The sequence below is a fragment of the Cibotium barometz genome, chromosome 32 (assembly GCF_041138505.1).
Source record: "Cibotium barometz isolate CiBa-2024 chromosome 32, ASM4113850v1, whole genome shotgun sequence".
NCBI classification, from domain to species: domain Eukaryota; kingdom Viridiplantae; phylum Streptophyta; class Polypodiopsida; order Cyatheales; family Cibotiaceae; genus Cibotium; species Cibotium barometz.
In genome coordinates, this window is record NC_141077.1 from 12857509 (window position 1) to 12870064 (window position 12556).

The window sequence follows — 12556 nt, forward strand, 5'->3', positions numbered from 1 at the left end:
TTGTTCTCTTTGATGAGACACCAACTTCAGATGTACTCTCAGTTTTGGTCCCATAGGCCACTATGGCCTCTTAGAGACGTTAATACATCATTTCATTTCATTTCTCTCTATAAGCCCCCATTCTTGCAGAACTCTTTAATGGAACCCTCTCTGAGTAGGCAAGCAGGTCGCACATGAGGAGGCAAAGAGCAGATGAGGAGGCAAGCAGGTTGCACATCGAACAAGCGAACACATCACAAAGACTCAGGCGAGCAAGTCGCAAGCGAACAAAGATGAAGGCGAGTAGGTCGCAGGCGATCAGGCGAGCAGAATCGCAAACGAGCAAGCGAGCTAAGACACACGCGAGCAGGGTCGAAGGCATGCAGAGTCACTGAGTCACTTGCCAGCAGATTGAAAAGTCACAGGGCGCAGGTGACATGTTCACAGATCGTAGACGTCTTCCCTCTCTCTCTCTCCCCTTGCAAACAGTCAAGCGCAGGAGGTGCAGTCGGGCAGAACTTTCTCTCTCTCCCCACATTGAATTCTCTCTCACGCTCTTGTGAAGGGTTGGCAGGAGACAGAGGCACACAGGCGACTGGCTGATCCTCTCCTTGGGCACACAGTCGGGTTGCAGCATACGTGGGTGGTTTTTCTTTGAAAAAGCTGGTCAGCTGGGCACACAGGACAGAAACGATCTTCTCTCTCTCTTTGGCGACAGGTCTAGACTGCACGTGGTAAGACTTTTTGGTGTGAGAAGGCTAGCGGGCTTGACCTGTGCGCCTGCTCTATGCGCACCCTCTTGCACGCCTCTCTGTTGTACTCTGTGCGCGGCTAGTTCTCAATTCTGCTCCGTTTTCCCACCCACCCTTGCTCAGGCCCCCAAGGCAGCAACTAGTAGGGGAAAACATGTCTCAACCTGGAGGGGGAACAGGATGGTGAGACAACCTTTCACACCCCCACGAAGGCACCAAATGCCTACCGCGCAGAAGACTGAGGGAAGGAATCATGTCCCCTGGCTCACGAAGGATTACGAAGATGGCCCGACGAGATGAGGCCCTTTATGAGGAGCTACAGCTTCACATAAGGATAGAGATGAACACCATGCGACAGGAGCTTGAAAAGGAATGGACCGAGCAGATGCATGCCCAAAGGAAAGTGATATACGAAACGCTGAAGGAAGAGATATATGTCCAATTGAAGGGAGAAATGCAAGCCCAAGTACGGGTTGAGATGGAATTAGCCCAAGCCTTGATGACACGGAAATGAAAACAGAGATACAGAAATGGAAGGATGACATGCTCCGAGAGATTGGCACAACAATTGCATCGTACAAAGGCACTTTGAAGACATGTATGGCTGACCGTGAAAAAGACATCACAGAAATGCAAAACACTTTGGAATCATGTAAGGCAAAAGTGGCTGCAGGTGAGAAGGAAATGCATTCATGGGCTGAAATTGCCAGTGCCACAAAGAAACAAATTGAGGAAGTCAACCCATGGATTGAAGTAGTAAAAAAACAGAAGGATACACCAGTCAATAAAGTAGAGGTGATGAATGCTACATTGGAAGAGGAAGCCAAGAGACGGGCACGTGCCTTACATGTACATGTAGTTGGGTGGGAAGATAAGGGAAATCCCCAAGAGGATGCAAAAGCTCTTGCAACAAAAATTGGAGCCACTGATGTACCCATTACCGGAGCATGGCGAGTAGGCAGAGATGAAACCAGGGCGAAGATATTGATCATCAGGTTTGGTGACTTGGAGAAGAAGAAGGCCTTCCTCTCCAAAAGGATGGCCCTTAAGGGGGAAAAGATTTATTTGGATGAGGACCTTACACTGGCACAGATAGCACACCGGAAGGAACACATGCCGCGTGTGCTTGAGGCAAGGAAAGAGGGGAAATGGGCGGTATACAGAGATGGCCGAGTCATCATTACGGAGAGGAGGCCCGCTTGACGGTGCGCGGCCTATGAGACCTTGCGATTCACGGTGTGGAATTGCAACAGAGCCCTTAGAACAGATGCAGGATACTTTGAGGATACTTTTAGACACAGTGATATTGCTATGTATACGGAGACCCATCAGTGCACAAACAAGAGGCTTCTTGACGTCCGGGGTTATAGATGGGAATCAGTTTTCTGCCCTAAGCCACGCACAGTGGGAGGTACCAGAGGATCTGGAGGAGTGGCAATACTTTACAGGGAGGAGCTTCGTGACAAAATACATGTGGTACATAGAGATACAGATGCGAGGTACATGTGGGTCCGAATATGCAGAGGGGGGCTCCGCGAGCTATATGTGGCGGTATGCTACTTTCCCCCAGCCGACTCCAGGTTGCACCATCAGGAGAGTCGCCCTATATACCACTATATGATGATATCATGAGGTTTGCCAGCATGGGAGACATATTACTATTGGGAGACTTTAAAGCATGTACAGGCACAGAGCAGACAGAGTTGTAGGATACTCAAGAGGTTATGTACCGGGAGATCACGGCAGAGGATGTAGGGTTGTAGAGATCAGCACAGAATGAGGGGGAGATTACAGATTATGGTAGGCATTTTCTCACACTCGGGAGTGCACATGGGTTGGTCATATACAATGGCTTATCGAGATGGCAAGGATCAGATGCTCTCACACACTGGAACTCTAAAGGGGGAGCGAGCACAGTGGACTACCTGATGGGATCTCCTTCATTGATACCTAATGTGCAGGGTTTCACGATTCCCAATAGGCCCATTGGCATAGCAGATCATGCATACCTGAGTTTCACACTAGTAGGTAGATCCCCGAGAGATGGGCCAGCCACTCATCTACCTAGGTACCCGAGATATCAGTTCACACGTGAGACAGTTGGGGTTTATCGAGATGCAGTATCTGATGGCTTGTTCGCTTTAGACCTGCATAGCCCTCTGGACGAGATCACGAGAGGATTGGAAGGTGTACCACATGCATCCGCCTCATATGCGTTTCCCTGCACTATGATCCCTTCCACCCACCCCCGCAGCACTGCCCAACAGAACAGTTGGTATGATGATGAGTGTCGTGAGACACGAGCACAGCTACAACGTGAGATTGCCATTGGGTCTCACACGCATAGACACGCCAAGATGATCTTTCGGCGCCTTGTGCGGAGGAAGAAACGAGCCTATCTGGCTAAGCTAGAGGAGGAGATCTACCAACTCTTCCTAGGGAAGGATAGCAAGAGGGCATGGAAGATGTTTCAGGAGAGAGAGCCTGGTACTCCGATTACTGCACCTGAGGCATGTCATACTTATGCTAGAGAGCTATATGATGCACCAGAACAGCCCCCCACCCCCCCTCCACTGGGAGCTAGACCGGCTAGCAGCACCTTTTTTACTATGCGGATGGTGCTAGATGCGATAGACAGGTTACAGAATGGAAAGGCACAGGATCATGATGGGCTAGTTGGAGAGCACTTCTCATATGCACGAGACACTTTGGCTCCGCTCATCGTACATGTGTTTAATCGTGCCATTTGTGAGGGTTTCCCGACAAGCTGGACAGAGCATATCATTGTACCACTCTTTAAGAGTGGGGACCCCATGGTACCAGGCAACTACAGGACAATCATGATTGGTCATTACTTGGCCAAATTATATGGCTCTATATTGGAGTCGGAGCTGAGCCGATGGGTAGAGAGGCATGGTCATCGAGCACATGGACAGGCTGGCTTCAGGAGAGGATTTACTACCTTGGATCACATACTGACACTTCGGGCACTTATTGAAGAGGGCAGGGCACAGAAGAGAAAGATATACTGCTGCTTTGTGGACTTCCGCAAAGCCTTCGATACCGTACCACGTGCCAGGCTTATGCACAGATTGCATGACATTGAGGTACCCGAGGATATGCAGTGGGGGATATATGCTTTGTATGAGTCTATGACAGGCAGAGTCCGAGCTCTAGGCGGACTATCTGATAGGGTGACCAGCACGATAGGGGTGAAGGAGGGATGCCCGCTATCGCCCACCCTCTTTGGACTGTACATTGATGCGGTCTCTGATTATGTAGACAGATTGGGAGGCCCAGGGGCATGCCTGGCAGGGGTGTTGATACCCATCTTGTTATATGCTGATGATATTGTTCTAATCTCAGACTCTCCGGAGGGATTACAGAGACACCTGGATGCATTACAGGCTTTCTGTGCGGATAGAGATCTGATATAGTGAACCTTGGGAAAACCAAGGTTATGGTGTTTAACACCACACAGGCATGGGTGACGAGATCAGAGCCTCAGTTCACTTTCCGAGGGGAGCCAGTAGAGTACGTCAGGTCATATGTCTACTTGGGAGTTACTTTCACAGGACCGCGTTTCTCCCCCTGAAGGAGGCAGCAGCAACTAGATTAGCTCGAGGGCATGCAGCCTTGGGGGCACTTGAGAGGCAGTGTGCACACATACAGTTTCAGGAGCCACGCACCAAATTGTGGCTATTTGATACGCTTGTCACACCGACCCTCCTGTACGGAGCTCCAATTTGCAGGCCCAGTATACATCACAGATCTCAGAGAGGGACAGATGAGGGATGGAGGCAAATGGAGAGACCACTAATTATGATGATTGCCCGCATGATTCAAAGCAAATCATCGGTACCACATGAGATTGTTCGGGGTGAGGTGGGTGCCCCACCAGTAGTAACCGAGGCCCTATTCCAGGCAGTTACCTTTTTACAGGGGCTATGGGAGCTCCCTCAGCAAAGGTACTCCCGATTGGCATTGACCTCATCCATACAGTTGGCAGAGGATGGAGATACTCATTGTTGGTACGCTCAGATGAGATCATGGTTTGACCTACATGGTTTTCGGATAGAGGCACTACTATCCTTTCAGTACAATCTGGATTGTCCATTTTTGGATCTCACCCGCTCATAGCAAAACCGCGTGATCAGGATGGATATCATCAGAGTGGACACAGAGAGGACATGGACTAGCCCCCTTGGGCACGAAAATGGCTCATTACAAGAGCCATTTTCTACACTCTCACCGGATGATTTTATAACCCGCCCGGCGTACATGGATGTACACCTATCACATGGGATACGTTGTGCCATTGGACAGATCCGGACCTCATCACACCAGCTGCGGATTGAGACAGGGCGATATGTGCATCAGATCTTGGATGATCGCATTTGTCAGCTATGCTACTAGGAGGTAGAGACAGAGGAACACTACATTTGCTGATGTACAGTCTATTATGAGATCCGAGGGAGATATCACTGCCTCTTCCGAGAGGGTTTTGGGCCGTTACGCAAGGTCATGGAGTTTGAGGATCAGAGATGCCTGGGATTGTTTCTACTTGAGCTCAGGAGACACAGAGAGACCCTCTTGGCAGACAGGAGGCCGAGCCATGATGTACCTAGACAGAGGACCCTTACAGATTTCTCCGGCACCAGCACCAGCAACCCAACCCACACACCTCCTGATACCTCCTCCATTGGGCCATCAGGGCACCGACCACGCTCCCAAGGAGTCACCACTGATAGAGCAGTTATCTTATGTCGTGCTCGTCGGCCACGCCCACTGGGATCCCGACCACGGCATCCTCACCATTGCCAGATCAGAGCCATTATTGCTTGGCATCGGAGGCGCCTACCTCGCTTCTACGACCTCTCCATTCTAGACAGCCCCATGGCGGAGATACTTGATCTAAGGAGAGGACAACACTTCAACTGATCAGCATCATGGATCTACCTGATATACATTTTTCAGTATTTTCCAGTATTTTCTACTCAGTATCATCTCGGAGTCTTACAGTTCTGTTCTTATAACTGTAGGACAATCAGTTTATTGTACTTTTAGTCTCATTTAGTTGTTCTCTTTGATGAGACACCAACTTCAGATGTACTCTCAGTTTTTGTCTCATAGGTCGAGTTCGGCCTCTAGTAGACGTTAATACAGCTTTCTTTCTTTCTTTCTCTCTCTCTCTCTCACACACACGCGCGCGCGCGCATGCACACACAACAATGAAGAGGATAGCAAAGTCCAATGTTGGGAGGACATCACCTTGGCAATCCCCATATATCTTTCGTGTATGCCCCTTAAGAAACCTTTTTCAAAGTAGCCCTGAGGCCACCTAAAGGAGTAAGGATAGACAATGCTACCTAAGTGGGGAATGCCAAAGCTGTTGTGTCCACCCACTACAAGCTAAAGATAGATAGCTAAGATCTGGTCTGACATGTGATTGCTCTAGGGACAATCCTCAACCTGGAGAAACTTATTTTGCTGAGTGTCACGACCAGAGGTTGATTATCTAACAAGCATGTTGCTATCTGTTTTCTTAATGAGAAGGTACTTATAAGTTGAGGCTCATAATGAGATAATAGAAGGCACATGAAGATATCCCTACTACCTGCAAGGTCAAAGCTTCTCCACACTTGCGTCCACCATGGTCCCCCCATCCAAAAATATACCTAGAGGGTTGGTGTTGACAAGGTTAGTTGCAGGAGAAGTGTGTGTGCCTTGAGATGTGAGAAATGAAAAATTTGTGATGCCTATAGTGAAATATGCAGGTGACGTGCATGGACAACAACAATGAGCGAAAGGTGTGCCCTTGTGTGTGCACTTCTCCAACTGAAGGGCTTTCTTCGTCTATCTTGTTGCTTACTTCGACATTTTCTTGACAACCCATTTTGTGGGGAGTCCAGATAATTAGATTGTTGGAGGCATGGCAACAGACATGTGCATGGCTTTGCCCGTAGCTGCAATGGAGCTAGGCGGCCTCGGTGGCTCAAGGGGTTTGGCGGCGGCGTTGAGCACTTGGGATAGAGGTAGTGTGGATCGATTTGGTGGTGTGGTCTCGAAGATGAGGCCACAGAAGGTTCTTGCTGATTTAAGGAAGGTCCAGGCAATAAGTCGTACCATGGTCCAGACTTACACCTGCTATGGTCCCTCCATCCAGAAATGCGCCTGGACATCTGCAGGTGATGTGCATGGGCATTGGGCAAAACGTGGGTCCATGTCAAAAATTCTTCCGATGAAAACTCCAACACTCTACTTTCTTCGATAGTTATTTATGTGCTTTCTTCGATTCTTCCACATGGTTTAAGAAAGGGAACTAATTGGTGGTTGGTGTGTAACGAAGCTGGCTGATAAGGTGGGTTTGAATGAGATTGGGTTGTCCCCATGAGAATGGAAGAATTTAGAACCACCAGTTGGGTTCATACATTGGTAGACCACGCATGATGGGTTGCATACTGGACATGGCTGAATTGATGTGGATGCTTTCTGAGCCTCTGTTTGAAATGTTGGTGGTTATTCCACTCACTTGGCTGAAGCATGGTGATGTCGACGAAAAGAAAGGAAGCATTACAGAGCTACCATGGCATTGGTGTGAAATTTGGGAATGCCAGACCATGCTGACCTTGGGCATGTGACGTTGCTTTAACCTTTTGGGTGTCTCTACCTCGCCTAGCTAGCATGGATGTAGGCAAGTTTTATTCCTTGGAGGAAGATGTAAAGTGTGGTAGATTGAATCACTACCTTGTGTAAAGATCGCAAATTGGGTGCATGGATCCGTCGGCTCCATGGACTACGATTGGGATACCCATTTGGGTAGGCAAGATTGAGGCATGCCGTGCACGGATGGAAGGCTAGTAGCTCTTGTGAGTGTGCAGACACCAAAATTGTGATTCATGGATGGAAAGAGGATTGGACCAAGCAAAACGAGACTCAATGGAGAAGACGAAACAAGACAATTGGATCGGAAGCAAGCGTGCAAAGTGTAGACATGGGACATGAATACTGCATGTGTAAGAATGGAAACTAGTGTCAGAGTGCCTTGATAAGGTGTGGTTGAGACCATTGGGTGCGAGTGGCGAAAGGCATGGATACATGGACCACAAGGTAGGAAGGACTATCCGAATCTATGTGCCTAAGTGCTGGTGGCGAAAGGATATGAGTGGAAGGCATTGAATGGACACCATAAACTTCCAAGAGTCTGTAAGTGGTAGCGGATTCGGGTTTGGTTTGAGTGGGATTTGTTGTTAGACTTGTGGGTGGTTTGGCAATTAGACTATACAGGTATGTACCTACAAGCAAACCACTCAGTTGTACTAACTCTACCCTCCGTAGGGAACACTCCTCCCACTCAGTGGAGAGCCAAATTAAGTAGTAAAACGGGTGAGAAGTGTTTTACCTTCACTTACCTCTTTTTGCACTCCCAGCATCGGTGGTGAGTCTTGTTGGGCAAATGTGACTACCATTCCGGGCATGATAATACCAGTCTCTACACACCTATTGGGACAGTTCCAATACCACCAATCTTGTACGCATCATGAAGAGGTGGGCGGAGAGGCTTGTTAGATGGCCTCCTAGCTCTTGAATCATGTTCAAGCCTTCCAGAAGAGTAGGTCCCCAGGTTGGTGGACCTGTCATGTTATCACCCTCGAATCCAGAGATTGGAATTTTGGCAAGACTATATCCAGCCTTTTTGAAGTATGCAGTCGGGCTTTCGAGTAGGGTTTGGTGGATCGATCTTCTTATAGCAACAAAGCATTTGCTTCACTTCAAGAGTGAATGCCAACAGAGCACGCTCACAAGTCTGCCCATCCTTTGAGATGCCAGCCTCAAAGTCGCCTGGAGTAGAATCAATAATCAACACAGTACCATCAGCCTGTGAGGGTCCAGTGATCATGCTTTTGATAAAGACACGTGACCAGGAGCATCAATGACAGTGCAGTAGAACGAACTTTCAAAGAGCATTGTCAGCAGCAGTGAGCCCACGCTCACGTTTGGCCTTGAGTTCATCCAACACCACACCCATGCATTCTCAGCTGGCTGCCTTCGCAATCCTCTCAATCAAACGCTTGTCAATACCACCAAGCATGTTAATGAGATGGCCCATGTTGGTCGACGTTCCAGAGTCGACAAGGCCAACAATACTAATGTGAGTTAGTCTCCCTACCTAGAGCTGCCACGTGCAGAAGACGGAAATGTTCCGAAGGTCAAGAGTTCCATCACAGGGAAAGACCGGCCGCATCAAAATCATCAATGTCTAGGTACCTTGCTTCAATCAAAGCGTGTGTCGGAGGTGTCATCATCACCGGATCTTCATTCTTGGCCGAGGAGAGGAGCTCCAGGAACTGAATTAGGGTTTGGCACAGCAAGCACACTCACAGAGAGAAGCAGGTACACACAAGATGATGAGAGATACAAAGAATAGGATTTTTTTTTTGGCGAGATTTTTTAGCGAGTGCTTTTTCGTATTCAGGCGAGCGGTTTCTCTCTCTACACTTCTTGTCTACTCCTCTCCCTCTACTATGACACCTATGAGATGTGTTAGCACTACACACCATGGGCCACTATCATTGTTGCAACTCATTTACAAAGACACCATATGATGATCTAACACTTCCATTACATTCCAAATCAAATTTTACAAGATCACAGCATGAGAAACACTTACGGGTACTTGAACACACGCAACAATACATGAAAACATGTGTGTACACAATGTTCTTTACTTCCATGGGCTACTATCATTGCAACTCATTTAGACAACACCATATTATAGTCTAAAACTTACATTGTATTCCAAAGCTTATCTACAGATCACAGCATTACATAGCAAACTCTGGCCAAGATGTTGAATACACGACTATCATTGCTACTTCTTTACAAAGACACCTTAGAGAGATGCAACTTCCGTTATATTTCAAATAAAAATAGCAATACTGTAGCATATTATGACAAACACCTGCAACTATGTTGAACACATGCAACACTATATAAAAGCATTTTGGGCCTCAACTATCATCTTCGCCTTCTTCGTCTACCCTAAATTTGCAATGAAGGTGGCAACTTCAGCTTGAAGAGGAGCCTCCTTTGCCTCTTCAATGATGCCAAAAGCTCTCCATATCCCAGTGGATGTTGTTGCTTTCACCTCTAGCATGTTCTTACTAGCAAGGTCTACCACGTTCTCTGTTGTGAGCTTCTTGTAGAGCTCCTACACTTCAGATGTTATTGTCCATGCTTCCATAAGAGCATCCAATCTAAGTTCCTTTTCTTTGAGGTGCATGAAAGTTTGAAGAGCTTTTCTTAAGATGCTTGCAAACGTAGTAGTATTAGAGAGATTGCTGGATGAAGCCATGATAAAAGAGTTTACAAAGAGCTTATTGCAATATAAAGATATAAGGGGAGGGTGGGGTGAGGTGGGATGTGTGCCTAGAAGAAGAGTATTGGAACATGGCAATCTGCATTGTATTTATAACTTCTCAGAAATAAAAATTGCTATTTAAAGCATAAGATTACTATTTTAGGCATAAAAATAACTATTTTAAGCTCAAATGTATTTATTTTAAGGTCTCGCTTAAACTCTCTCTCTCTCTCTCTTTTCTTTCTTTTCCTTTTCTTCCGATGACGGAAAGAACATAGTTGTATTATTTTTTGTCTCATAGGCCGACTTTGGCCTCTCGTAGACGTTAATATATCTTTCTTTCTTTCTTTCTCTCTCTCTCTCTCTCGTGTTGTTGAGATCTCTTTGCAATTTCTCCATCTCTCTCAATTGTCAATTCAATTTCCTAAACGGTCACAAAAGAAGCTAAAAACAATGCCATTGACATAATTTGTACATGTGACGATGGATCCACACAAAGAACGCTATATCGGATGGCGGAATCTAGGCGTCCCTCATAGCGAACTTGCCACCAGCCAATGTGTCAAAGAGCCTACATTTCCTGCATTGTGAACAAGCATTATGTTTCTACCTACATAATTAAAAAAAATTAATGCGTCAAGAGAGTTAGAGATCTTACTCTCCATTTGAAATATGTGCTCGAGCAATCTCTACTAGCTTGGGAGTAGTGAATTTGCTAGCCGTTTCACCCGACCCTGGTACGAGATCACTTTTCTAAAAAACTCTTTTTCACAGTTGGGATTGGCAATTTGTGCCAGCTCATGTCCCCTCTTAGTAAATAGTGCCTTCGTCTCCTTGAGAGAATCTTTGTAGTTCTTGTCAAACATTTCTACATTCAGCTGATACCTCCCTCAGGCAAGCCACTGATCTTGGATGCACTTGAGGTACGTGACATCGAACTCCGACAACAATGCGTTTATGTTTAAGAAAATATTTCAAAATCAAAACATGGATTTACTGTGGTTTGAGAAAGAGACGCGCACACGCCTTGAAAACTAATTGTGACAGGAGTGCCATGGGAAGCTTCAGTCACTTGGATCTGTTAGGTCCCTGATAAGTAAGCGCTTTTTGGGCCCATGCACGATCAACATCATTGAACTTTGACAATAAGGATTGTGGATCGGCAAGACCCACACACTGCATCATAAATATATCATGTGCCATTGTGTTCGGCACATAAAGCAAGGTATATGATGATATATACAATGTTTGTTCATTTGATACACAAAAAAACAAGAAACAATCCACTTACTTGTTGATCAGTCGGAGGTCGTAACCGACTGCACTTCGACGGTCAAATGAAACAAGTGCTTTGCCAGGGAATCCCTCAGAGACAATGAATGCCACCATTGTCGATTAGCATGTGCTCTCCTCGATGCTTTTGATTAACCCCTCGATGGAATCCTCGTTTGTACAAATTGCTAAGTTTGTAAGGAGGCAACAAAGTGGCACTCTAGGATGGCGGGCTATGATTATCGACCAAGTGGTTCTCCACCCAATTCATGGAAATGTGTCAATCAACCATTTGGCCAAAAATCTCTTTTACAGACTCCTCTTCTTCAACAATCTTGGCGCTACTGCTGACCACACGATTGTCAGCAGGCGCTGAAAAACCAGCCCCCAGAGTCAATTGTAATTGAGAGATGTTCGTTACCTCGCTTGATGTGGCCACTTGTGATATGCCCACGTCTTGCGATAGTGTGATATCATCTTGTGATAGGCCCACTGGTGAGCCCTCCACAAGCCACTTGTGATATGCCCATTGGTGATATGTCCTTTGTGAGCCCTCCGCCCAAGCGCCCCCTCCCCTCCATATCCTCCATCAACGCGCCTCACGTCCCACCTCTCCTCCATCAACGTGCCCCCTATCCTCCATCAACTCGCACTCGCGCCCCACCTCTCCTCCATCGACGTGCCCTCCCTCTTTTCCTTCTATGCGCCCCCCCAATCTTGAATGCATCCCCACGCTGCCCTCTCTGTCGCCCCTCTCTTGTGCTTTTGTCATGGCCACGCTGTGAGGGAAATACCAAGCCCAAACCAAACATCATTTAAAGGTAAATGGAGTGTATATAAGTTGGTGTGTGATGGATCCATGAAGACAAAAATGACGTGTGTGTAGCCAAGTGTAGAGGCGCAGTCGTGAAACCAAAAAAAGAAACAGTATGGGCGATCAAGGGAAGCGAATTGCACAACATTTTAGAGAAAACGAAGGTGGCAACGGGCTTATGAAGTGAATTGGGGAAGGTTTTGAAGGGTGGTTCTTCGAGTGTGTAGCTGGAGCGACCACTAGAGAGAGAGTGAGGGCAACTGAAGTAGAGAGAGATCCTGCAAATCAGTTTGATTCGTGGAAGGTTGCAGGCTAGCGTTCTTGCATATTTTGAAGATTAGAAAGAAGAGGTCAGTGCAGTGTGAGAGCTGAAGACCA

General features: G+C 47.0%; 1 pseudogene; it reads right to left on the bottom strand.

Moving 5' to 3' along the window:
• Nucleotides 1-8101: 8101 nt before the first annotated feature.
• On the bottom strand, nucleotides 8102-12136 carry LOC147619839 (elongation factor 1-alpha pseudogene; annotated as a pseudogene).
• Nucleotides 12137-12556: the final 420 nt, after the last annotated feature.